This window comes from Lissotriton helveticus, chromosome 3_1 (assembly GCF_964261635.1).
Source record: "Lissotriton helveticus chromosome 3_1, aLisHel1.1, whole genome shotgun sequence".
Classification (NCBI taxonomy): domain Eukaryota; kingdom Metazoa; phylum Chordata; class Amphibia; order Caudata; family Salamandridae; genus Lissotriton; species Lissotriton helveticus.
In genome coordinates, this window is record NC_136061.1 from 792,896,954 (window position 1) to 792,920,843 (window position 23,890).

Below are 23,890 nucleotides of genomic sequence, written 5' to 3' on the forward strand. Positions count from 1 at the left end.
TGCAGAAATAAGGCGTGGAAAAACCTAGTCAATCAGGGTCAGATGGGTTAAAATTCTATTCGACAATTTCGCCTGACTTTGTGGGGAGAAGGAAGGTATGGGTTCGAATTTATAAGTGCAAACAAAGAAGAACAAAAATACTTTAAAATGATGTTAATATAACATTAGACAGGCATATGAATAACTTTATAAACATATCAAAAATCGGTAAAACGTAACATCCAAAATTTAGAAATGCTCATTCATTGTGGACACTCAGAAAAATGGAATTGTACATACTTAAACATAACAGATAATGCACATACTTAAGATAATTACAAATATTTAAATTGTAAACGAACACACACGAATGACACAACAGACAACTGTAGCTGAAGCTCCACAATGTACTGCAGCACCAGGGGAAGTAGGAGCAGCACAGGATGTGGGCTGTATTCATGTGTTTCAACTTGTAATTACTGTCACATATGTATTATTTTTCCCAGGTGATAATTGTTTTCTTTTTCTATAATTCGTAGATTTACATAGGCTAGATCTCCACTTACCCTGTGAAAAAATACCTTTGTCAGATTGTTGCATAAAATACACCCATAACGTTTGTGTAGTAACTTTATAGTCACATTTTGAGTTCCTCATGTCCCTTACCCTTTACGTAAAGTATTGAGATATATACGGGTTCCATTAGATGCAAATCTCTCCCTGGAGTCACTAAATATATCTAGATGTGATATGTCCAGGCATATACATCCAGATGTGCAGTAGCCTCTGCCCATAGAATTATGTTTGTGAAATGAACAAAATACATTTATTTGTAAACATATGTTTGTGAAAGAGAAAACTTTCTTATCTAGTTAAAAAAAATAGATGGGATATACATGAGGGTCTTTTCTGTATATTTATTGATACTCCTAATCTTCTTGATCAGGGACTTCGCTTGTTTTTTTGGTAAAAATATACACACTACCTGACACCACCCATGTACATATGCACACAAACATTTCTTATCAAACTATTATGCCTGATCATGAGATAACGCCCATTATACGCAGGATCATGTCTGACACTCTTCAGGCCTATCATTGCACAGGTATATCATCCATACAGCTGAAGGAGCAGAAAACAATGGAAGGGGACAATGGTTAAACCAAAGGCCAATAAGTTTCCCTGAAGAAACTGTGCAATAGAGCCCCAGTGGTTAGCCATTCATATGGCATCAACGCTATGTAGACTGAAACTTACAGACTCTTTCGGGAAATATATTTCCATTTGTTTTTATCCTGCCTGCATATTAGATCCTCCACTGAGGTCCTTTTCTTGGGCTGATTTAATTGAAAACATATTTATTTGTGTTGCATTTGTTAAGTCTGCTTGGTAGGCTGTAGGGTATGAAGGACCTTTACAATGCGCATAATTATATATGCCTATCTATATTTTTCCTCAGGTCAGCTAGGTGTATGGTTGTACTGCATCCTTGTTGTGTTGAAACTGTGAAGAAAATATACGTTGACCACTATCTCTAATTCCTTCTTATTTTTTACGGCGTTGTCATAAATATGTGGCATTTCTTCTGCACGGGAGGAGATAGCCTCTTGTAGCTGAATGCACGTTAAAACTGTATATGCTGTCTGCCAGCTACCACAAATGTTTCCATTATCCTACACAACAGTACAAACGTCGCTTTTTTATTTTAAGTCTTCTTGTTCCATTGATATGTTCGAATCAGGTGAAGCTCTCCCTGATTTAGCTAATGCTACCTGTAACTTGCTACATTTGCTCATAAACCAGAATTCAGATGCACATCTAGTAAAAGGCATGCATATGAGCAGCCTCCAGGGTAGCAAAGATTCAACATTTAGGTCGGGGCATGTTCATACATTGCTGCTCATTTACACAATCACTTTGCTAGACAACACAGAAAAAGGTGGTTGTGTGAGGAGCAGATTGCATCAATTTCCATTTAACTGTCATTAGTCTCTGAGTATTAAGCAAAGTTAGCAAGGCATAGGCGCATGCATGCGTGCACGTGTTTGTCTGTGTGTGATTATGTGTGAGAGGGCGGGTGAGTGAAAGGGAAGAAAGATTTCGTAGTTGTTCAGAGCTGAAATCATGAATTGAGTTTACAGCAAGTCAGCATATTATGTACTCTATCTTCCCTCTATGGAGAGAACCCTGAAAACCCAGAGGATCAAAGTGTAGCAATAGATTCTCAGTGGGGATTAATCCTATCTTTTATTTATCTTTAGCTTTACTCCAGGTTATTGGAAGAGTGGTTGTAGTGGACTTGAATTATGTTCAGGCTCCAGGAAGACCAAGACGTCCAAGACGTCCAAGAAGTCTGTCCTCTATAATGGGATTTGCATGCACATCCAGACTAGCATTGTTGAATCAACAATACTGATTATGCATCTGCCCTCTAAGTTCTGGCTTAGCTCTCAAGCTCCAGAAAATAGTGCCACAGCATTGCCAGCATTTTTAAATCCACGTCCTCTGCTAGTCTTACATTAGCTTCCTAAACCTTCATGGAGGAGAAGGTGAATATGATGTTTTAGCACATAAATGATGGAAGAAGAGGATGGAGAAGATTGTGGTGGGCATTAACATCTCAGTGGATGCCCTGCCAACCGGCTAGGTCAGTGGATGCATGGAGCCTTCTCCTGGCAGACTTGCCCTATTACAGCTCTAAAAGTGGAAGTTTGTTTTTGAAAAAGAAAAAAATCAAAGCCCAAGAGAGTTTTTCCCTCTGCACATCGAGGTCATTCTTTGATCTCCCTGCCTGGACCCATCATGCCTGGTATGGAAGTTCAAGAAAGGAAAATCTAGTGATTGGGTGACTGTCACTACAATCTGGTGGCCCTATGGAAGATGAGCAACTAGATCAAGAGTTTTTACTGGAAGAGCCAGTTGGGGTTTGACTAGTAGAATCTCTGTAGTTCACCCACCTTGAAAAGAGATGAAGGAAGCACGAGTTTGGTGAGGAAGATGCACCTTCAACTTGTAATGGGTCACCAATACATCTAAACTATATTTAAGTCTGTATATTTCTATGGAAGGTGCTTTAGCAGGCAAATACCAAGGGTCATAGGTCCAAGCATGGAGTTATGCCAAAGTGTCTTACCTGCAACACTTATTAAGACAAGGTTTGGAGCAAGGACCTGTTGTGATGAAACGTTACTAACACTCCTTTGTGTCCTGCACCAGTCGTTGATGCTTTCATGTCAGGAATAGTGATTCTATTGTTTACACTGTTGGCTATACAAAAAACACGAGGGCATCCCAAAATGAGACCCTGAACTACAGAATTAGAATCAAGTTCAAAACAAATTGTTCTGCAAATGATGTTCCAAACTTGCCAGAAAAGAGATTAAAAGTGCTAACCCATTAAAATAATCCATCTCGTTGCCATTCTGATTTCCCTGTAATTTCTCAGTGAAGGCTAGCACCATTATTGTGATACTAAATATCACTTTGGTAACATTAAACAGTTAAAGCTGAAAGGTGATTGAACTAGTCAGCAAGTATGCATCCCATTGAATGTTGGATTCCATTGTGAAATACAGATATAGATAACTCTTGGGTATCCGAAAAGCAACCCTTCCAAATCTTTAGCGTCATCAGAAGTTAGAGCAATCACTCAAACAATACAGTTCCCAATACAAAAGAAAAAGGCAAAGAGAAATACAAGGACAACTGCACTTACATTCCTAGCTTTTCCTCCTCTTTAATCCAAATAATAGTGCCCATCCTTCCTTTTCCATCATACCTTTAGAATGACACCACAAAAAGTTATCCAACAGGAATTATGTTATTTTGCGATGATAAATGGTAAATATCCTCTCCTATTAATAATTATAAGGAACATCGTTGAGATTTGGACAAATCTGTTTGTAAAACGTAAGTAACAAACTAGATCCACGGTGATATTTAGGAACCAAGAAAAACAGTCGATAACCATTTGATTATCCTGTAGTCAGGAAATGTTAATGGAGTAACACCGTTTTTAATAAATTAGGTACAATCTAAAATATAAATGTAATAAAGTAAACTCAATCCTGCATCATAGGGTTAATTGAGGAACTCTGGTAAATCATATTTTTAAATCTATAAGGGTGTTTTGCTTTCAGATTACAAAGAAGAATGATACGAGAAGAGAATTTGTTTGTTTTTTAGTGCCATTTATGAAAATGTAAATTACACAGTATAACAAATTTTTAACAGCGAGAATGGGACTAAACTAGAGAAAAAATCAGTAAATGATTTACTAAGGAACGGCAAAAAAAGATTATTAAGGAAGCATCATGTGCAAGTTATACGGATCAAATGATATTTCAGAAATAACTCCGTTATATATTGTGTTCATTTAAGTAATGCGCATTTCAATACATGTTAATCTCTCCATTCTCGTGTGGTGTGCTGTTTTGTCACAAAGACATGATGAATGGGGGCTAGGTTATGCTTCTAGATCACTAAGGGCCCGATTACGATTTTAGCGGTGAGGCGGCGGGACCGCCCAGCCACTGCACAGCGAAGCCCACGTGAGAAGAGCCTGCAGTTTTATGACTTTGTTCTTCACTGGCTGGTGGTTTCATTGGCTTTCCACAGCGGTGCCCATAAAATGTGGTGCCTATAAAATAGGCACCACAATTGGAACATCAAAGGAAGTTCCAGCAGGGCATGGATTGTGAAGTTCATGCTCTGCTGCAACTGGGGGTGCATGCACACGGGGGAACATAGTGAGCCTCCCAAGTACTGAGGCTCAAGGGGGTCTGTAGGGCCCTCTTTCATTCCTCACGCCACTGCTTTCATGGAGGAAAGACCTCCGTGAAATCAGTGACAGTGAGGAAAGTCGTAATATGCTTAGCAGGACCACAGCGGTCCTGCCAAGCATATTACTTCCTCAAGCCTGTCATGCCACCGCCAGAGGACAGAGGTTCCATGGCAGAGACAGTGGTCCCAGGGCGGCACGACCGCCAAGGTCATATTGTGGCAGTTGGAAGACCGCCACCGCCACCTAACCGCGAGTCTGGTGGTCTGAGGACAGCCAGATTCGTAATTAGGCCCTTAGTCCAACAGAGAATGCTATGCTGAAACATAGCGTGAGCTATTGGCATGTGTAGGGGTCAAGGACCATTACAAGCACCTTATTTTGGGACGCAAATTCAGTTTACAAACTGATAACTAACCCTTAGTTCACATCCTACCTCTGGGAGGTTGGCTAAATTCAGCTGCACGTATCGCAAAATTGAGTTAATAATCTCAGGAATATTGCTTTAAAGTTTTTCATGTGCTGGACAAAACTAACAAATATGCTGAGTATTTATATTGGTCTCCTTGTCCTGCAGCAGAAATGGGTTTGCGTGAGGATGCTGATCTGGATGTTGTGGTTAATGTAAGAGAGAATTGTTCTCTACAAGGTGGACCATTAACTGAGAAAAGGTGGTTTAATGATAATGCTAAAGATGAAGGGACAGCTTTACTGAGAAGTCATGGGATGCAACGCTGCAAGATAACTTGCTGAGCTGAGTTGCACAACAGGGAGATAGCAGAAATGCACCATAGCTACTAAAATAGGACACATTTCTGCTCTCTCTGCACCGGTGCACTTTGTGCTTCCTAGCACCAATGCAGGCCCCTTTGTGCTATTGGGCAGGGGTGCATGCGTTGCAGACATGATTGTTTTTGTGTAGGAAGGGATACCTTCCTGCACAAAATTATCCCCAGAGGCAAGGGAGTAACCAGAAAAACACAAAATAACCACCACTTTGAACCACCTGGTACAAAACATAAGAGCAAAGTAAGAGATCTCGACCATTTCTATAGAGGCCTGTGAGAATTGTTTCCCCCCTCCCAATTGAATAAATAGTGCAAAATGATTCTGTTACACAACAATTTTAAAACAATTTGGCCAAACAGCTCCATGTTTACCAGACTTTCCTCCATCCTTCTTTCCTCTCTGTCTTCCTACATTAGTGCTATGCTTTCTTCTACAGTCTTGCTTTCCTTTTATTTTTCAGCCATTCTTCCTGCTCTATTTCTCTCTGCCATTCAATCATGCATTCTACCTTTCTTAATATCATTCTTTCTGTTCTACATTACAGTATTCTTTTTTTCTTCTCTCTGCTCTATTTTAATTCCCCCTTTCTATCTTGCTTTTCTCAGTCCATTATTCTTTCCACCCATCTCACCTTCTTGCTACCTTTCTGCCCTTCTTTATTTAATTTTCTTTTCTTATTTCCATCTTTGTTTCCTTTGTCTCTTGCCTCATTCATTATTGTATTCCTTACTTACATTGTTGTCCTTCCTTCTCCCTTTATTTTCACCATGCCTCTCCTTCTTTAATTCTTTCTTTCTCTTTCCTTCTTTAATTCTTCTGGTCTCCTCTGTTTTCCTTCTTTTCATTGTCCTTCTTTCCTTTTTTCTACATTTCTCATTCCTCATTTTAATGTTTCTTTTTACATTTTTTATTTTGTTTTCCTACATTGTTCTTCCTTTCTCCCCTTCTATTTTTCTTTTATACTTTTGTTCTTACTTCCTTTCTTTCCGGCCACCCTTCTTTCTTTCCTTTTATTTTTATCTTCCTTTTTCCTTTATAACTTTCCCACCTTCATTTTCTTCCATTCTTCATGTATGCCTTCTTTCAGCCGTGCTTCCTTTCTTTCTGACCATTTTTCCTTCTTTGCAGTCTTATTTCCTTTTCTCTTTATTTTAATCTCACTCTATTAGCCTCTCATGTATTTTTGGTATGGCCATTATTTCTTGTTCTTTCTATCACGTATTTGCCCCCTTTGCCACCACTTTGCTTAACCCCAAAGCTTTACTTTGTATTCTTTTTTCTTTAATATATATTAGCTTTGGCTTTTATCTTGTGGCCAAGAAATCAAAGATAAAAGAAAATAATGGGCAATACAAAAAGTTATTTTGACCCCCGCCCTTGCTTAGAGGCATCATGCAGAATATATAGAAAGAGGAAATAACGAGTCGAAATAAGGATATTTCTCCTTGTTACGCCTCACTTGGCAAGGCATTTCGATGCATTTCAAGGTTAACTGATATTAGTAAATCTGAGATTGTCTCAAAATTGGTGGGTGGATGCCTTGGAACGCCCATGCTGCACCCTTTCATTGCCGTCTCAACGCAGAGTAACACAAGGCAGAAATTGGCGCTGTCTTGCGTTACTCTGGATTTAATAAGCCGTGCTGAGCCACGCAAGTAGACTTTGAATGTCTTAGTAAATCCCATTTAAGGGCTTGCGTTGCCTTGTGTCACATTGCATAACGCAGGGGTAATGCAAGTCTTAGTAAATCTACCCCAAACTGCTTTGTAAGGCAAATAATAATGTGTTCTGGTTGGCTGTCTATGAACTTTTGCAAAGGGAGTTACACTCCTTTACCCACTGTGTGAATAGTCTTAGTGTGCTCACTAACATTCTCTTCTGAAATGGCAAGTCTGTGCCCCCGTAACATGTGAGATTATGGAAACCAGCCACCAAGGCCATTTGGGCATCCCTGTCTTAACAAATTCATTAAGAACACAATTCTGGTGACCTGGTATGGATCCTGGACCTGATCATTATGTGAGGAATTATGTGGAGGGTTTTAATTGTGACAAGAATCTCACATGCATCACTCCACCAATGTAACTAACCCTTTGGCTTCAGTTGTCACGGCAAAAGCATGATTTTGATATCTCTGGCTCATTCATAAGTCCTCCTATACATAAACAGTGTGGCATTGTCATGGTAGATTAGAATTAGGCACGAGGCAACATTCGCTGAAAGAGTGACTGCTAATGTTGAAATATATTTTATAAAAGGCATTTTCAGTAGAGAAGTGTTCCCAAAATCCATTGTTACCACAATGGTATTTAGTTTTCAACCAAGGAAATTATGAATTTCCACAGATTATGTAATACCAAACACACTTTCACTGCTGTACATGATCCTCCATCCAATGGTTTGGTTGAAAGATGTAATCAGTATCTAAAAGATAGCATCCACATGGTTCTGAAAAACAGACTTTAAATTATGATTTCACCTCGGATATTAGTCCAGTCAGGTTACTGAGGGGTAGATCACCCAGAGTTGACGTGTGTCCCTGGTGGTTACTTAAAAGTTGTTCTTCCAAAAATTATTTGGATGTAACTATGGATCATGGTATTGTTAGCAAGAGAAACAGTCACTGGGCAAACAAAGGTATGATGAGGTAAACAAGGTCAAGCAACTTGGGTTGTCGTGGGGGATGAGGTACGCTTAAGGTACCATTAAAGGTAGTGAAAGGCAGTTTTAGATTTTCAAAGCATTTGAAGGCAATAAAGTTGAACAAGGGAAGTGTTATCTAACATGATTCGAAATGTTGGAGTAAGAGAAGGGTTTCTAAATGTTTGATTACACGTGCTTGTTCTGGTGAGGAGAAAAAGCAAGACGATGATATTCTGATCCAGATTTTAAGTTTACTAGCATGCAATGTAATAGAGCTAATGATGTCCCCAGTACTGGAGTCAGTTCACAAAAACTTAGAAACATTTTGGAAGAACATTAGGATTCTGAGCAGTTTTTCCCTGCTGACCAGTGGTTAGATGCTTGTACTTCCTCTTTAAAAACATGGTACAATTGGGATATACCTAATTGATACATTTAATTGAATCATAAGTTCCTAGTAAATGGTACTATTTGTAGTCAGGACCTGTAAATTAAGTTCTACTAGTGGGCCTGCATCACTCAGTGTACCACCCACTAAAGCAGCTTTTTAAATCATGCATTTGGCCTGCCAGTGCAGCCTGTAGTGAAGTTTTAATCTGCCATTTTGACCTGAATAAATGCATTTTACCAGGCCTAAACCTTACTCCCTACATGTAACTCACTCCTAAGGTAATCCCTAAAGACTCATGGGACAGAGTATATTGTATTTAAAATAGAGGACATGTGTACTTATGTTTTACATGTTCTGGTAATGAAAAACTCCACTGTAAGGTCCATCTCTTCCATTGACCAACACATGGTTACCTAATTACATTTATTAAGCAAATCAAAATTCTGAAAATGCCACTTTTAGAAAGCTGACCTTTTCTTGTCCTAACCATTTGCTCTGTCAACTAGTAACACAAAGGGGGCTTAGGTGTGGACACAATGGGCTATCCCATATTTCCAAAGAGACTTCTGGCATGTTCTACTAAATATTTCTGAGGTGGCTGATGCACTTCCTACACCCCCTCACAAAACTAGAAACACTATTGTTGGTGTCCCTAACCCTCCTTGGGGGACAACGAGAAGTAAAATATGCAAAACGTAAGCCCAAGTGAGGCATTATGGGGCACTTCTATGCTGGAAGCTTGCAAAATTAGTGAGCAGCTTTGCCTGCTGTTTACACTTAGTGAAGTGACCTTGCACCACCGTCCTGAGTATGATTTAGGGTGCCTATGTCCCACGCATGATACCCACGTGTGGCAGAGTGCATTGGCAGCTGCAGAGGGAGCACCAAGGCCCCCATGACCACACCTACTCTGCGTATACAGTGCATCTCTCCTCATGCTGGACAGGAGCTGGCAATAAACTTTCTGCTACTCTTATTAACTTGCATCCATGACTGGAGTACTGCACTATCCCCTGTCTGTGAGGAGTGCCAAACAGGGAGGCGAGTAGCTGGCATGCCTGCCCCCCCACCCCCAGTGGGGTAGCTAGAGTCAAAGTCTTTAGTCCATCCTTGCAGGTAATTAGGTCACCTCTCCTTCAAACTGGGCATCCTTTCACTGTCATTGTTCTCAGGTCTAGGGTTTTCTCAACCATCTCTCATGTGTGCAGGTGGTTTTCAGTGGAATGTACAGTTTTACATGCCAAGCATTTGGGATTCTGATACAATTTAAAATAGCAACGTGTAATTGTCTCTAGTAAGAGCTCCTCTCAGTACCCCCACCCCAGCAGCTCTGCCCCTTAATGACACAGCTGCCTGATCCCTTCTGACCAAAGCATCAACGCAAGCCCATCCTAGCCCTGGAAGAGGTTTATCGTAACTAAAGCCTTCTTCATTTCTGATTCACAAAGGTATACTTATGCGTTTGTGTAAGTTTACAATTGCTTGCTATTCACAAAGGTATTTTGCTAGTAGTATCTTTATGCCTGCGGAGTCGCCATACATAAAAAGATAGGCCAGTCATATATTTTTTGTTTGTAGACTTTTTTTAAATTTTTTTTTTATTGCACAAACTCAGTTGACACAGCTTCGGGCCTACAACCTCTCGGGCCGGCCGCGTCGTAGGCATATCAAGCAAAACTAGATCTTATATTACACAGCCCGTCAGCCGACAACCCGGGGGTCCGGCGGTGTACCTCATAGAATAATTGGTCAACAATCAGTTGGAATCCCTAGTATTGCCAGTTGCATTTTACATGTGCTTTTCTTTTTTGTTTTTTTTTGTTTATAACTTTACACCCCCTGTGTCCCCCATTATTACTCCGCTATATGTTATGTCCGACTACTATCAAGTCCTGAATGCCAGCGGCAAAATAAACTAACATAGGCCCAATAGTGCCGTCAACATCCCCCCCCCCTCCCCTGCCTCAGGTGGACCTCCCTCGCTATTCCTAAATGTCCGAGATTGTGATAGCCCATCCTGTCTCCCGATCCCACACGCCCCTTCACTTGTGTTCCTTAGGGGATCGCACCCCTGTCACCTTTCAGCTATCTATCCTTCTAGCTTATGCCATGTCTAAGCTCGGCAGTGCTTGCAGTGTATTCCCAATAGTGTCATCTCGCTAGTTTGCTCCTCACTCTGTGTACTCTCCACCCCCTTTATCCTCTCCAATGGTAGCGTTCCCCTATCCATTCCCGTCTCATCACTTCGTCCCTAACCAGTAGTGTAGTGTCGGTCATGGCATTCGTCTTTCATCTCTGGTAATCAGTATCTGTGGTGCCTCCGCTCACACTCTGCTGTTCTTGCAGGTAAGTCTGGTATAGGGCCCAAAAGTTTTTCAGGTGACTTGTCGGAGATAGTAGTTCGCTATATGTCTCCGTCTGCGTACTACATTACAGCATATCCCGCGCCCATCTAGACTTAGTCGGTAGAGGTCCTCTCATCCAGCACTGGGCCACTACTCTCCTGGCCATTAGCATACCCATGTCCGTGAGCCTGCGTATCGCACCAGGGAGCCTCCTGGAGTTACCTATAAGTGCTATGCCCGGATCTATGTCTAAGTCAACTTCCAATATTTTGCTCATTTCCGCAAACACTTCGCGCCAGAACACCTGTATGCCTGGGCATCCCCACGCTAAATGTAGGAAGTCGGCGTCCGCTGCATGACACCTTTCGCAGTTCGCCTCTGTTCGTAGCCCGTATCTGTGGAGCCTCTCCGGGGTGTAGTACACCCGTTGAAGGAACTTGTAGTGTATGAGCCGATGCTTCCCATTTAGAGAGATGCGCCTCGTGCTTTCACAGCAATACCGCCATGTCTCGTCATCCAGCGTGATTTCTAGATCCCTCTGCCAGTCCAACCTGGCCGTCATGAGCTGGTGCGCGCCATGTGACCTGGCTATACCGTAAATGTTCGTCAGGAGTTTTTTAACCTCCTTGCGTTTAATTACATACGTCAGTTCAGGGACGTCCGGAGGCTCCGCCATGTCTGGGCCCAGTATCTCCAGAAGGGCACTCCTGACTCTATGGAAGTGGAATCGTTGGAGCAGCGGAGGTTTGCCTCCATCTCCCCGCACTTGTTCCCAGGTTTTGACTACCCCGTCCTGGAATAGGTCGCCCGCCCTACTTAGCCCCAGTTTCGCTAGTTCCTTTATGGCTGCTCTTTCAGCCATGGGCGGGAGCCATAGCATCCATTCCGTCGGCATCTCCGGCGAGTATAGCGTGGCTCCTCCCTGGCGAAGCAGGAGAGATTGCCACGCGTGGTTGGTGGATGAGATGGAATCAAGTATTCCCGTTCGACGGTCCTGCGGTTTACAAATCGTGGCTGGGAGGTGCAGTGGGTGCGCAAACAAGTGCTCCATCCGGACATGTGGGGTCCCACTGTCGCCTTGAACCCAGGTATGTAGGTGGGATGCCTGGGCCGCCCTGTAATACAATTCAAGGTCCGGTGCTGCCAGGCCCCCCATGCTGTACGGCAGGGTGAGCGTTTTCCATTTAACCCTCGGTTGTTTCCCCGCCCACGCCAATCGTATCAGAAGGCTCGTTAGACGTTTAAAGAAGGCTTTAGAGAGCACTATAGGCAGGGCGTTAAAAAGGAACAAAAACCTCGGCAACACTACCATCTTCATTATGGCAATACGCCCTATTAAAGTGAGAGGCAGTTTACTCCAAATTTCTACGCCGTCCTCGAGCCTGCTGGTTGCCCGCCCGTAGTTCTGGCTTATGAGCAGGTCTGGATCCGTGTGGATCTGGATCCCCAGGTACCTGATCGGGTCCTCAGTCCACTGGACAGGGAACTCAGTCTCCACTTGTTTGGTCACCGGAGTCAGGGGCATCACTACCGATTTAGCCCAGTTTACCTTATGGCCCGATAATGCGCCAAAGCGCACCACCTCTCGTAGAAGTGCTGTTGATTGGCATCAGCGGGAAGGAGTGGTGGCTACTCCAGTTTAAGGTGCATGTCACTTTGGCCTGCTGCATTCAGATGGCCAGCTTGACATGAGCTCTTTAAATCTCTTCACCCTGTGCTGTGTTAGACAGCTGGGTGGAGAGCAGACGCAGGCCTCCAGTGTCTGTAGGAGCGCTGAGCCTGCCCTATCTTACCCATCTTGGTGCTTCTCTCATGCTGGTTAATATTACCATCAGCATGAGAGCAGCGTCTGGTTTGGCTATGGGAGTTGACTCTGGGACCCTGCAGTGCCTTGGAGCCACGGACTGCAGGACGAGAGAGGAACACCTTTGTAGTAAGTTTGCTATTTCTTTTTAATGAAAACTGATTTATTACCCACTTACAGGCAGTGTGAAAACTCGCACTGTCTTGGCTTCAGTCTCAACTCCGGAGCTCTCAATCTTGGCCCATTATAAACACTGTTTACATCGGACCAAGATTGACAGCTTTGATGGTTTCTCTTTACTTTAAAATAGCTTTATTCGATTTTGGACAAAATCATAAAAGCACAAGTTACATAACAGTACATTTGATATCATATTAAAAAGAATTAACATTTTTTTTGTAAAAAGAAGACTTTCAATTACATAGCGGTTAAAAATTTTGTACGAATTGCGGTACTTCAGGACAGAAGATAATAAGTTAAAACATATATTACAGTTTACATGGTCTTTCTCAAGGCTATCAGGGTCTTCAAATATGATGCCTCTGCTTTAATCTCAAAAACAGTCTCCAGGAGTTTCAACTTGCAGTAGGCGGCTGTACATTCCCTGATACCCCATTTAATAAAGATTGGCTTTAAAAACTGTTTCCTTGGTGCCAAGTAAAATCTGCAAAAAAGAATAGAATGGATATTTGATTGGTCCGAAAACCCGTCACAGGGACATTTTACCAACTGTTTGGACCAATTGTTACAGTTAGGGAACGTTATCATATGAAAAAATATATCAGCCCGAAATCGAGTCAATAACAGTCTAGCAAAGGGACTACACTCAAAGATTAAGTATGATTTTATTCCACTATGCAGAAAAAGCGCCTCGTTTGTCCTATAAGAGAATTTCTCTTTTTCGACCATCCACCTTTTATTGTCCAAATATTCTAATATAGTCTTCTTTAGAGTACGCTTTGAGATGGATTCCAGACATAAGGGATTTTCAAAATATTCTTCGTGACCGATGTCGATGGCCTTCTTTCTATCGTGACGTAGCCAATAAATGTTTTGTGCCCCATCTAGCTTCAGGCAATCTAGGATCACCTCCCTATTAAGTAATGTTTCCGGGGTTGTCCAAATCTTATGCCATAGACGAAGGGGGCTTGATTTAATTGTGTCCTCTATATAGGGGATCCCCAATTCTCTGTGGCTGAAAAAGATAGACAGGGATTTGGGTGTGGTGAGGAGATAGTGTATGAAGTTGTTTTCAGTCAATTGTAGTTGGTCGGTTTTGATAAAACACCAAATCCCTGCACCATAGGTGCAGGTGGAGACGCATTTTGCCTTATATAATTTTTTACAGAAAAAACTTGTAAAGTGGCTTTGTTTAAATGAAATTTGAATCTATATTCTTTTTAACTTTGCCTTATTAACTACAGAGTATTATAATAAACTGTATAATCTGGTTATCTATTCCTATACTCTGCAGTGTATCCTATAGCATGACGTGATCGACACAATCGAAAGCAGAGCTCAGGTCTACGAATGTTACATGTAGACTTTCATTCTTTGCCTGTGTGTACTTGGCAATTAAGAGTGACAAGTTAAGGCTCTGCTCTATTGTGCCCTTCCCTGGGCGGAAACCATACTGAAGAGGGGTTATAACATTGTTATCCTCTGCCCAGTCCTGAATCCTATTTAATATGATCCTGCCTGCTACCTTCATCAGGGCATCTAAAAGTGATATTGGGTGGTAGCAGGCAGGATCATTCCTATTTCCTTTTTTTAAAATTGGCACCACTATTGCCTCTGGTCATTTAGAAATGAAACCTACAGCATTAATACTATTTAAAACATTAGTTAAAAGGGGTGACCACAAATTTATCTCACTTTTATAAATATCGATGGGAACACCATCAGGTCCAGGTGCCTTCCCTGATGCACTATCATTGATGGCCCTTAGTACCTCTTTGTGATCAAAATAAATACCCAACGGAAACCGGTCGGAAGGTGCCTGAAGTGTATTAGACTCAGTACCCTCACCCACATTATGTTTATTATAAAGATTTGAGAAATGTTCCACCCATGTGTCTCCTGATACTGCCATGTCTATTATATCGGTATCTCTATCCTGAAAGAAAGGGGCATTGACTGCCTTCCAAAAGGCGATATTATCATTTTTCAGGCAGGCTACGTGTAGACTATCCCAAAGATCTCGCTTCAATTCTCGCCTCCTAACTCCTAGGGCGTTTCGGTAGAGCTTCCGTGCCTCTCTAACCCGATCCAAAGATCTTGGGGTATCATGCAGGGCGGATATTAAGTTGGCGTGTGTTCTAGAACATTCTTTATTAAACCAGCCCTTTCCTTTACGAGAATATTTTTTATATGGTCTTAATAATAAATTCTTTATCTCCCTAGTAATTACAGTAAAGGAGGCTAAGATTTGTTGTGGATCATCAGGCTCAGACAGACAGATAGACAAGTCGTATGAAACTCTGGAAACCAAATTATTTAAGAATCTTTCGGGCTCTACCCTCTCCCGTTTGATGGTATATCTATTTCTACTCCCCATTGCTATTGGTGTTAAATACTCCTCTTTGTTACTTAGGGGCTTTCCTATTACTTGCAATTCAAAGGAGATGGGGTAATGGTCCCCAAAAGCGAGTTTTAGTGTTTCAAAAGACAGGGCTAGCCATCGGTATCTGAGAGATAGGAGAGCGAAATCTATTATCGAGTTTACACCCCTTCCATTTAATGTTGGTTCAAAGGCCTTCCTTGCCACACAGATTTCATTTAAAAAACCCAGATCAAACTCGAAGATTATTGCATTTAATTGGTCTCCTATACCAGAGTGGACAAAATGGCTTGATTCTTCTATGCAGTCTCCCTTTAAGGGACAAATGCCTGAATCATTGCCAGTACAGGTAGAGCAATTAAAATCCCCTATCCAGAGGAGTGCCAAATCTTTCTAGGTCCCCTAAGTGCTTCCTGAGACTGAAAAAATACTCTCCCAGGATATAAAATGGGCATTATTATAAAAATTAATTATAGCGAGCTTTTTTACTCCCAGCCAGCTAACCATTAATACTTGGAAAAATTCAGCTCCAATTGATCTAATGATTTTAATGCCAGACGTATTTGAAATGTAAATACATAGCCGCCCTTGTTTCTTCCTCTAATACTTGGCGTCGCCGGGGTGTTAAAAGTTTGGTAGCCTATTAAATGTATTTCGCTAGTCAACCATGTCTCCTGGAAACATAAAATACTATATTTGTCTATGATTTTTAACCATTCAGGATCATTCACTTTACTCTTCAATCCTGCCAGGTTCCATGACAACACAAGTTGGCCCTTTTGGGGTTTCTTTCCATATTCATTATTCACCTCGCCTCCTACCCCATGTGTTACTATCTGAGCTTCCTCATCCTTGCTTGATCCCTCTTCTTGTATGTTCATAGGGGTATCATAAACAATGTTCTGGTTAACCTCTCTGACATGTGGAAGTCAATCGGCCCCCTCCATTCCCATAAGTGGGGTAAATCGATTCATGATTGGTAAGTTAAAAGCAGAGAATATCCCTGATCTGCCCAGTCTATTATCTCTCCTTGGCGGGTTTCCTACTAAGGTTCTCGGATAGAAATAGCTTAGTTCTCTAACAGTTATGCTTCCCTCATACCCTCCTGAGTACCAATCTTTTATAAAAGTCACTGCCCTATGGTCCCTAAAGTTTATGATGACTACATCTCCTGGGACTGTTTTAGGTCTTCTTCCCAGCCATCCCAACCGTCTGACATGCAGGATTTCTCCATTTAGGTTGGCGAGCAATGGTCTATTCTCTCCTAACCAATGGGCAATCTTATTCTTCAGTGTCTGATAGCTTTCAAACCTCCCTTCAGGTAGTTCTTGGACCCCTGTTAACACGATGACATATGGTTCAGCCTCCGGTGGCAGATCTACTTGCCGATTTTGACCCGTTGTCAATTTTATATCAGGGCGGGAAGTACAAACCTTATTAGCGGGCTCTGGTTGGCCATTCGTAACTTTTTGTCCTGTTCTACTGATAACAGAAATAGGCATTTCTATAGTTTTTCCTTGGGCTATTTCCCTGGGCTGTATGGCAATTGAATCTGTGCAGCCTGTCATATACGTTTTATCCCCCTCAGACAAATTAGTCATTATTGCTGGTTTTATCATTTTAGCTGCTTGGTTAGGAACAATGAGAGGGTCTACCTTAGTCGCCAGCTCTTTGATTAGCTTAGAGTGAGAGTTCCCCATGACTGTGAGAGTACTCAGCTGTTCCCCTATCAGCTTAAGTCTTTCGATTACTGGTAACATTAGGGATCTAATTATTTTCTCTATATCACTTAGTTGGATATGTTGTGATGTTATTCTTCAATGGTGTTGGTCAACATTAGGTGTATTGGAGCTATCGGGTTTCGCCGGACTTGTGATAATCTTTTGTGTCTTGGCTCGATTTCCCTTTTGCTTGTTTGGTCTCCTTTTTCTTTTTGTGGCAATGTTCCGCCCTGACGTGTTTGTATTAGTAGTTCTGTTGTTGGGCAGATTACCTGTTGTTATTTACGGTGGTTCTAATTGGGCTGGTTGTAGGTCTACATCCCTAATGTTATCAAGGCTAATGTCAGTATGCTGGAAGCCCTCTTGGCTAATTAACCAGACTGGTAAGTCTTGTAGCTGTGGGGGTATACCAATTTCTTCAATGTGCCCTGTCGTCCTATCCACCTGTGTTGGGGTCTGAGACAACTGTATAGCCCCTAATGAAGAGCGTTTAGTCAACCATTCAGCTGATATACACCGCTCCGTCAATTCAATTTCCTTTTCTATGGCAGAAGCTGCCCTGGTAATAAAAGCATCCAGAGGCCCTATCAGTGAGGTTCCAACCAATGATTTTCTTCTGCACTGGAGGCGGAAGACATTCTTGACTTTTCTTGAGCTTTAGATAAAACAACAATGGTGATGGAGCAAAAAGAAGGTCTCTCGGCACAAGAGTCTTACTTCATAAGTCCTGATGGAGGCAATCAAGAGGGGTGGCTCAGCCCAGCCTTGGTCGGCCCTGGACGGCCGTAGACGGCCTGCCCTTTGCCCGGGCTTCGCCAGGCGTCACGCTCGCGTCCCGCGTCGCGAGGGTCCCGGCTGATTTTATAACGCCTCCGGGCGTGGACAGGGCGTCGGCGGCTTCCTGCCACTAGGGCTGCTGGGACCTGTAGTCCCCCACACACAGCGGCTGCGCCCGATGTCAGGAGGCTTACGACGGCGGGGGGAGACCGGCCCTAGTGCACGGAACGAGGAAATTGGGCAAAGTGTCCCCGTGCACCTCCGATGTCAGGCAGGTAGGTTTCCCAGCAAGACCGGCCTGGGAGGGTGCAAGCAGCAGCAAAAGGTCGCAGGTTCTGGCGGCAGTGTAAAGGAGACCCGCTTTGTCAAGGGTCCCGGCTGATTTTATAATGCCTCCGGGCGTGGACAGGGCGTCGGCGGCTTCCTGCCGCTAGGGCTGCTGGGACCTGTAGTCCCCCCCACACAGCGGCCGCGCCAAATGTCTGGAGGCTTACGGCGGCGGGGGGAGACCGGCCCTAGTGCACGGAACGAGGAAATTGGGCAAAGTGTCCCCGTGCACCTCCGATGTCAGGCAGGTAGGTTTCCCAGCAAGACCGGCCTGGGAGGGTGCAAGCAGCAGCAAAAGGTCGCAGGTTCTGGCGCCAGTGTAAAGGAGACCCGCTTTGTCAAGGGTCCCGGCTGATTTTATAACGCCTCCGGGCGTGGACAGGGCGTCGGCGACTTCCTGCCGCTAGGGCTGCTGGGACCTGTAGTCCCCCCACAGAGCGGCCGCGCCAGATGTCAGGAGGCCCACGGCAGCGGGGGGAGACCGGCCCTAGTGCACGGAACGAGGAAATTGGGCAAAGTGTCCCCGTGCACCTCCGATGTCAGGCAGGTAGGTTTCCCAGCAAGACCGGCCTGGGAGGGTGCAAGCAGCAGCAAAAGGTCGCAGGTTCTGGCGCCAGTGTAATGGTTTCTCAAAGTGCCTGTAAAATTGACAAAATATTTGCTCCACCACTTTCTAATATTGGCAGCTCTCACTAGTCACACGTTCTTTTTGTTTTGATATTTGCAATTGCAATGTTCCTAATTTAGTTAAAGGCATTTAATCACCTGTGAAAATATTACGGTAATCTTTCAAGAAACAAATCATAGGAAATGAAGGATTAGATAAGGGTGGGCATTTGAAGCACTTTAGTTCTACTCTATAAGTACTGCGTAGCCGTGTCCCCCAGTGACCCAGGAGAAAGTATGTGAGGGGTTCATAGTCCTCCTCACTGAACTAGCTGTTGTTTTTCTATCTAACCAGGAAGAGGGCTCAAATTTGGCACATGCAACACTTTATCAAGCAGCCCGAGGCATTTTAACTGTATTAACAGGCTTCACCCGCATGGCTCACAGTATTAGTTTAGGGATTTTACTTTTATTGTATACATTTTTGTAACTTCTTTCCAATATCAATTTCTTTAAGCAAAACGTAAAAACATTAAAGTAAAAAAAATATATTATATATAACAGACACGAAATTGCAAGAGCCTTCAAGGGAATCCTTAAACTTAATCATACAACAACCCATGAGGTCTCTATGAACACCTTCTTATCACAGCATCAGTTTTTGGGATCACTTATTGTAAAGTGTTAATGCACGTTTAATTCAGTTTTGGTATCTAGTTTGACCCTTTTACTTGTTGTATACTCTTTGGCTGCACTTTTATGACTGTTTAGGGAAACATTTTTTAAAGAAGTAAAGATGATCTTAGCATTTATTACAACTGAATGATAACGAGATATTGTTAATTTTTAATGTGTGTGCAGTTCCATCAATGTCTTAGCAATGGCGTCATGATATTGCAATGCGTTTTCTTAATTGTACAATGAACTCAAATGTTGAACTTTGAATAAATGGCAAGCATGGATGTTTACTTGCATGATGTCACATGCCACTAGAACATGCCAATAGTGTAAAAACAGTAAACTTCCATCCTAGAAGCCAAACTGTTACATTTGTTTTGCACAGAATGTAAATATGACCTCAATTTGTCATCAAGGAACGTTTGTCAATTTGGAGAACACAAAAAAGTAATACAATTGCGCTACATTATATGGTCGTGAATAAAATGATACAAAAATAAAACTATACAAGTTAAAGAAAAAATAATATGGAGATAGTTACTTAAAATGCCATAAAAAAGGAAATCAAAAGGGCTACACCTGTAATTGGGTGATAAAGTAAGGCATTGGGGTGGAGCAAATGCTGATGATGAGCCATAAGTTGTTGAGCAGCCTTGGAGGGAAGAAACATGTCTTTAGAAGTCATTGCTTTTGCATTTCCAGGTTGAGCATCTGCACATGTATTTCTAATGGGAACGGGAAACATTCATTAGGACTGTGAAAGACAATTGGAGGGAATAAATGTTCGGAGGCAACACATTTGGGCCCGTAAACTTAGACTTTTGTTCTAAACTTAGGCCAAACCTCTACGTTTACAACTTTTGGAATTCACAAAGGGTATTTAGGAATACCATTGTTATGTCCGCACTTGGGGCGGAGATCTGCCGGAGTGTGGACATAAAGATAGTACTGGGAAAAGATGTTTGGTCTAAGCTTAGACCAAACGTCTAAGATTACCTTTGTAAATCCGTCCGAAAGTCATTAAGAATTAATTTAAAAAAAAAATAATAATACCAACATTTTATATATTACTCAGGCCACTATATTAATCAGGTTCACTATCCTCCACAAATCATCAGTCCTATACATTCAATAACCAATCACCAAAATATTTAAGTATTTAAAAAAGAAAGCATTTCAAAACACACTTACATCGGTTCTGTGAGGAGGAACGTAGTGGCTGGCTAACAGCAGGCTCTTGCTACTCACCTCTCCGGAGCTGTCAGAATGCCGAGCCATCTAGCCACACTGAGGTGTGCTGAAGACACTCACCGGGTCGATGCATGAGACACGACTCGGTCGAGCATATTGCATACATTAATGAAGGGGTGGGGGGTGTCTGAACCCCCCAGGAGCCTTCAAAGCTGTATTGTTCCAGCATGTCCACACAGCGGCCAGTCTCCTGCGGGACCGGTGGTTCCTGGCCACATCGAGGCTACGTCAGGATTGGCAAGCTGCAGCTCAGTTTCACCACCAGGTTGCTGGCAGCAGTGTCAGCACAAGTTTGCGGGCACGTCTCCTGAAACAAGTGCCCACTATGGAGGCATCAATCAATCAATTAATCAATCAATTAATCAAGCATTTGTAGAGCGCTCTACTCACCCGTGTGGGTCTCAAAGTACTAAAGTGGAGGGGCAAGCTGCTACTGTTGGAAAAGCCAGGTCTTGAGAAGTCTCCTTCAGGTCAGCAGGTCCTGGGTCTGTCGCAGGTGGATGGGGAGGGTGTTCCAAGTTTTGGTGGCAGGGTGGGAGAAGGATCTGCTGCCGGTGGTCATTCAGTGGATGTGTGGAATGGTGGCGAGGTCAGTGGAGCGAAGCTGTCGGTTGGGAGTGTAGAAGGTGAGTCGTTTTGTTGTTGGTCCGGTGTCGTGGAGTGCTTTGTGAGCATGGGTGAGGGGCTTGCAGGTGATCCTCTTGTTGATGGGGAGCCAGTGCAGGTCTCTCAGGTGGGCAGTGATGTGGCTGTGGCAGGGGATGTCGAGGACGAGGCCACGAAGAGGGTGTAGCTCTAGTCCAGCCTGCTGGTGACGAGGGCATGGGTGACCATCCTTCTGGTTCCGGTGGGAATCCATCTGTAGATCTTGCGAAGCATGTGGAGGGTGTTGAAGCAGGAGGGAGAGATGGCGTTGACTTGCTGGGTCATTGACAGTGATGAGTCCAGGATGAACCCCAGGTTGCGTGCATAGTCCGTGGGTGTCGGCGCAGCTCCCATCGAGGCTGGCCACCAGGAGGCGTCCCAGGCGGCGGGGGTGGAGCCGTCTTTTCAGATTTCAGTTTCAGGTGACTGTCCTTCATCCATTCAGCGATGGCATTCATTCCTTCGTGGAAGTTGGTTTTGGCGGTGGCGGGGTCCTTGGTGAGGGAGAGGATCAGCTGGGTGTTATTAGTGTATGAGACAAGGTTGAGGTCAAGCGATTGGGCGATGTTGGCGAGCGGTGTCAGGTAGACTTTGAAGAGGGTTGAGATGAGGGATGATCTTGGGGCACGCCGCGAGTGATCTTGGTGTCTTCGGATCGAAATGGAGGGAGACAGACTCTCTGGGTTCTGTCGGTGAGGAAGGAGGTGACCCAGTCCAGAGCTTTGTCATGGATCCCTGCGTTGTGGAGGCGTGTGCGTAGGGTGTGGTGGCAGAAGGTGTCAAAGGCCGAGAGGTCTAGGAGGATGAGGGCCGCGGTTTCGCTGTTATCGAGCAGGGTCCTGATGTCATCGGTGGCAGCGATGAGGGTAGTTTCAGTGCTGTGTTTGCTGCGGAATCTGGATTGGGATGAGTTCAGGGTGTTATTCTCTTCGAGGAAGTGGGTCAGTTGGCTGTTGACGATCTTCTCGACTACTTTTGCCAGGAATGGTAGCAGGGAGATGGGCTGGAAGTTCTTGAGGTCCTTTAGGTTTGTCTTGGGTTTCTTGAGTAGGGCGTTGATCTCTGCAATTTCTCCACACTCTATGTGCCCCAAAAGGACCCCTCTGCCAGGCCTGAAGGACAAAGGACAGGAGAAATCTGTTAGGACAACCAAGAAGGCGGTCAAGACCGGACTCACACCATCTGCAGAAGGGAAGCCTCAAGGTATCTCATGCTATACCCTAAGAAACTCCTGGGTAGATTTCAGCTCTGTGTTGTCTAAAGGTAAGGGCCCTGGTGCATCTCCCCCAATAATTGTTCCTATATCTGCACCCATTGCACTGTCCACTGCACTTCCCCAAACTACCAGAATGACTCCACCATTTAAGGAGTTTCTCCCTGAAAGCAAACAAAGGAAAAATGGTGGAGGGAAATCGGCACTCACTTTAGATCCTCTGTCTAGGGAAACCAAAATTACTCCCTCGTTGAGATCGTATTTTAAGGTTGAAGGGAGGGAGGATAACATTGTGCTTCCCACCCTGCCTCACACAAACAAAATAATGCCATCTCTAAAAAAAGACCACAGAGATCAGGAGGGACTCCCTCTTTCTAACTGTTTCCAAACTCTGGGGGAGGGTACAATATTCCCCGAAATTACATCTGAGATAGAAATAGGTGTGCTTGCAACAGTAACAGAGGAAAACACGTCCTCCCCACCGCCCGCAAGACGCAGGAGGTTTACTGCGTGCTCCCTCCAAGGAGATTAGAACCATGTTCACACTTTCTGAGGCAAACCAAGCAAAAATATGTGATGTTTGTGAAAGGCTAGAAAATAAAATTACGGCCCTCTCAGAAAGAATAGGGAGCCTTGAAGTAGCATTGGAGAAAGTGCAGGAGGAAACAACAAAGAACAGCAGAGAAATGACGGATCTCAAGGCCAGTGAGAAACTACTGCAGGAAAAGGTAGAAGTGCTAGAAAAAAATCACTCTAAGAAAAATAACTTGAGAATCCTAAATATCCTCAAGGGAAGAGAAGGGGAAGTTCTAAAAGCGTTTGTGATAACCATGATAAAAGAGTTTATACCTTCGGTTAGGGCACTAGACGTGCACCAGGACATACAACGGGTACACAGGGATCCGTTCAGGAAGAGCCCCAACATAGCTAAGCCCAGAAAGGTTCTGGTAAACTTCAATACCTACATGATAAAGGAAAAGATACTTGGGGAGGGTCTAAATGTAGGCACATTTAAAAAAGATGAATGGTCCTGACTCCTTCCGCGTTCGGTCGTACATAGCCAGGGAGACTCAGAATCGACAATGGGAACTGGGTAAACATATACAGGAGCTCAGATCATTAGGCGCCATGAGCCAATTGAAATTCCCCACCACATTAAGAATAATGTGGAGTAACAAGATGATTAACTTAAAAGACCCAGATGAAGTCTTAAATTTGATTTTAAAAAAAATGAAAGCTAAGGGCTTGCCTCCGGACATTGGAATGTATCATTTCATACCTAATACGGAGAGGTGAGGGGAAAGGGCATAAAGTTAATGCCCAGCTTGATCAAAGGGAGGGTTCCTCTGGGGGTGGGGTTAACAGAAATGCACCAATG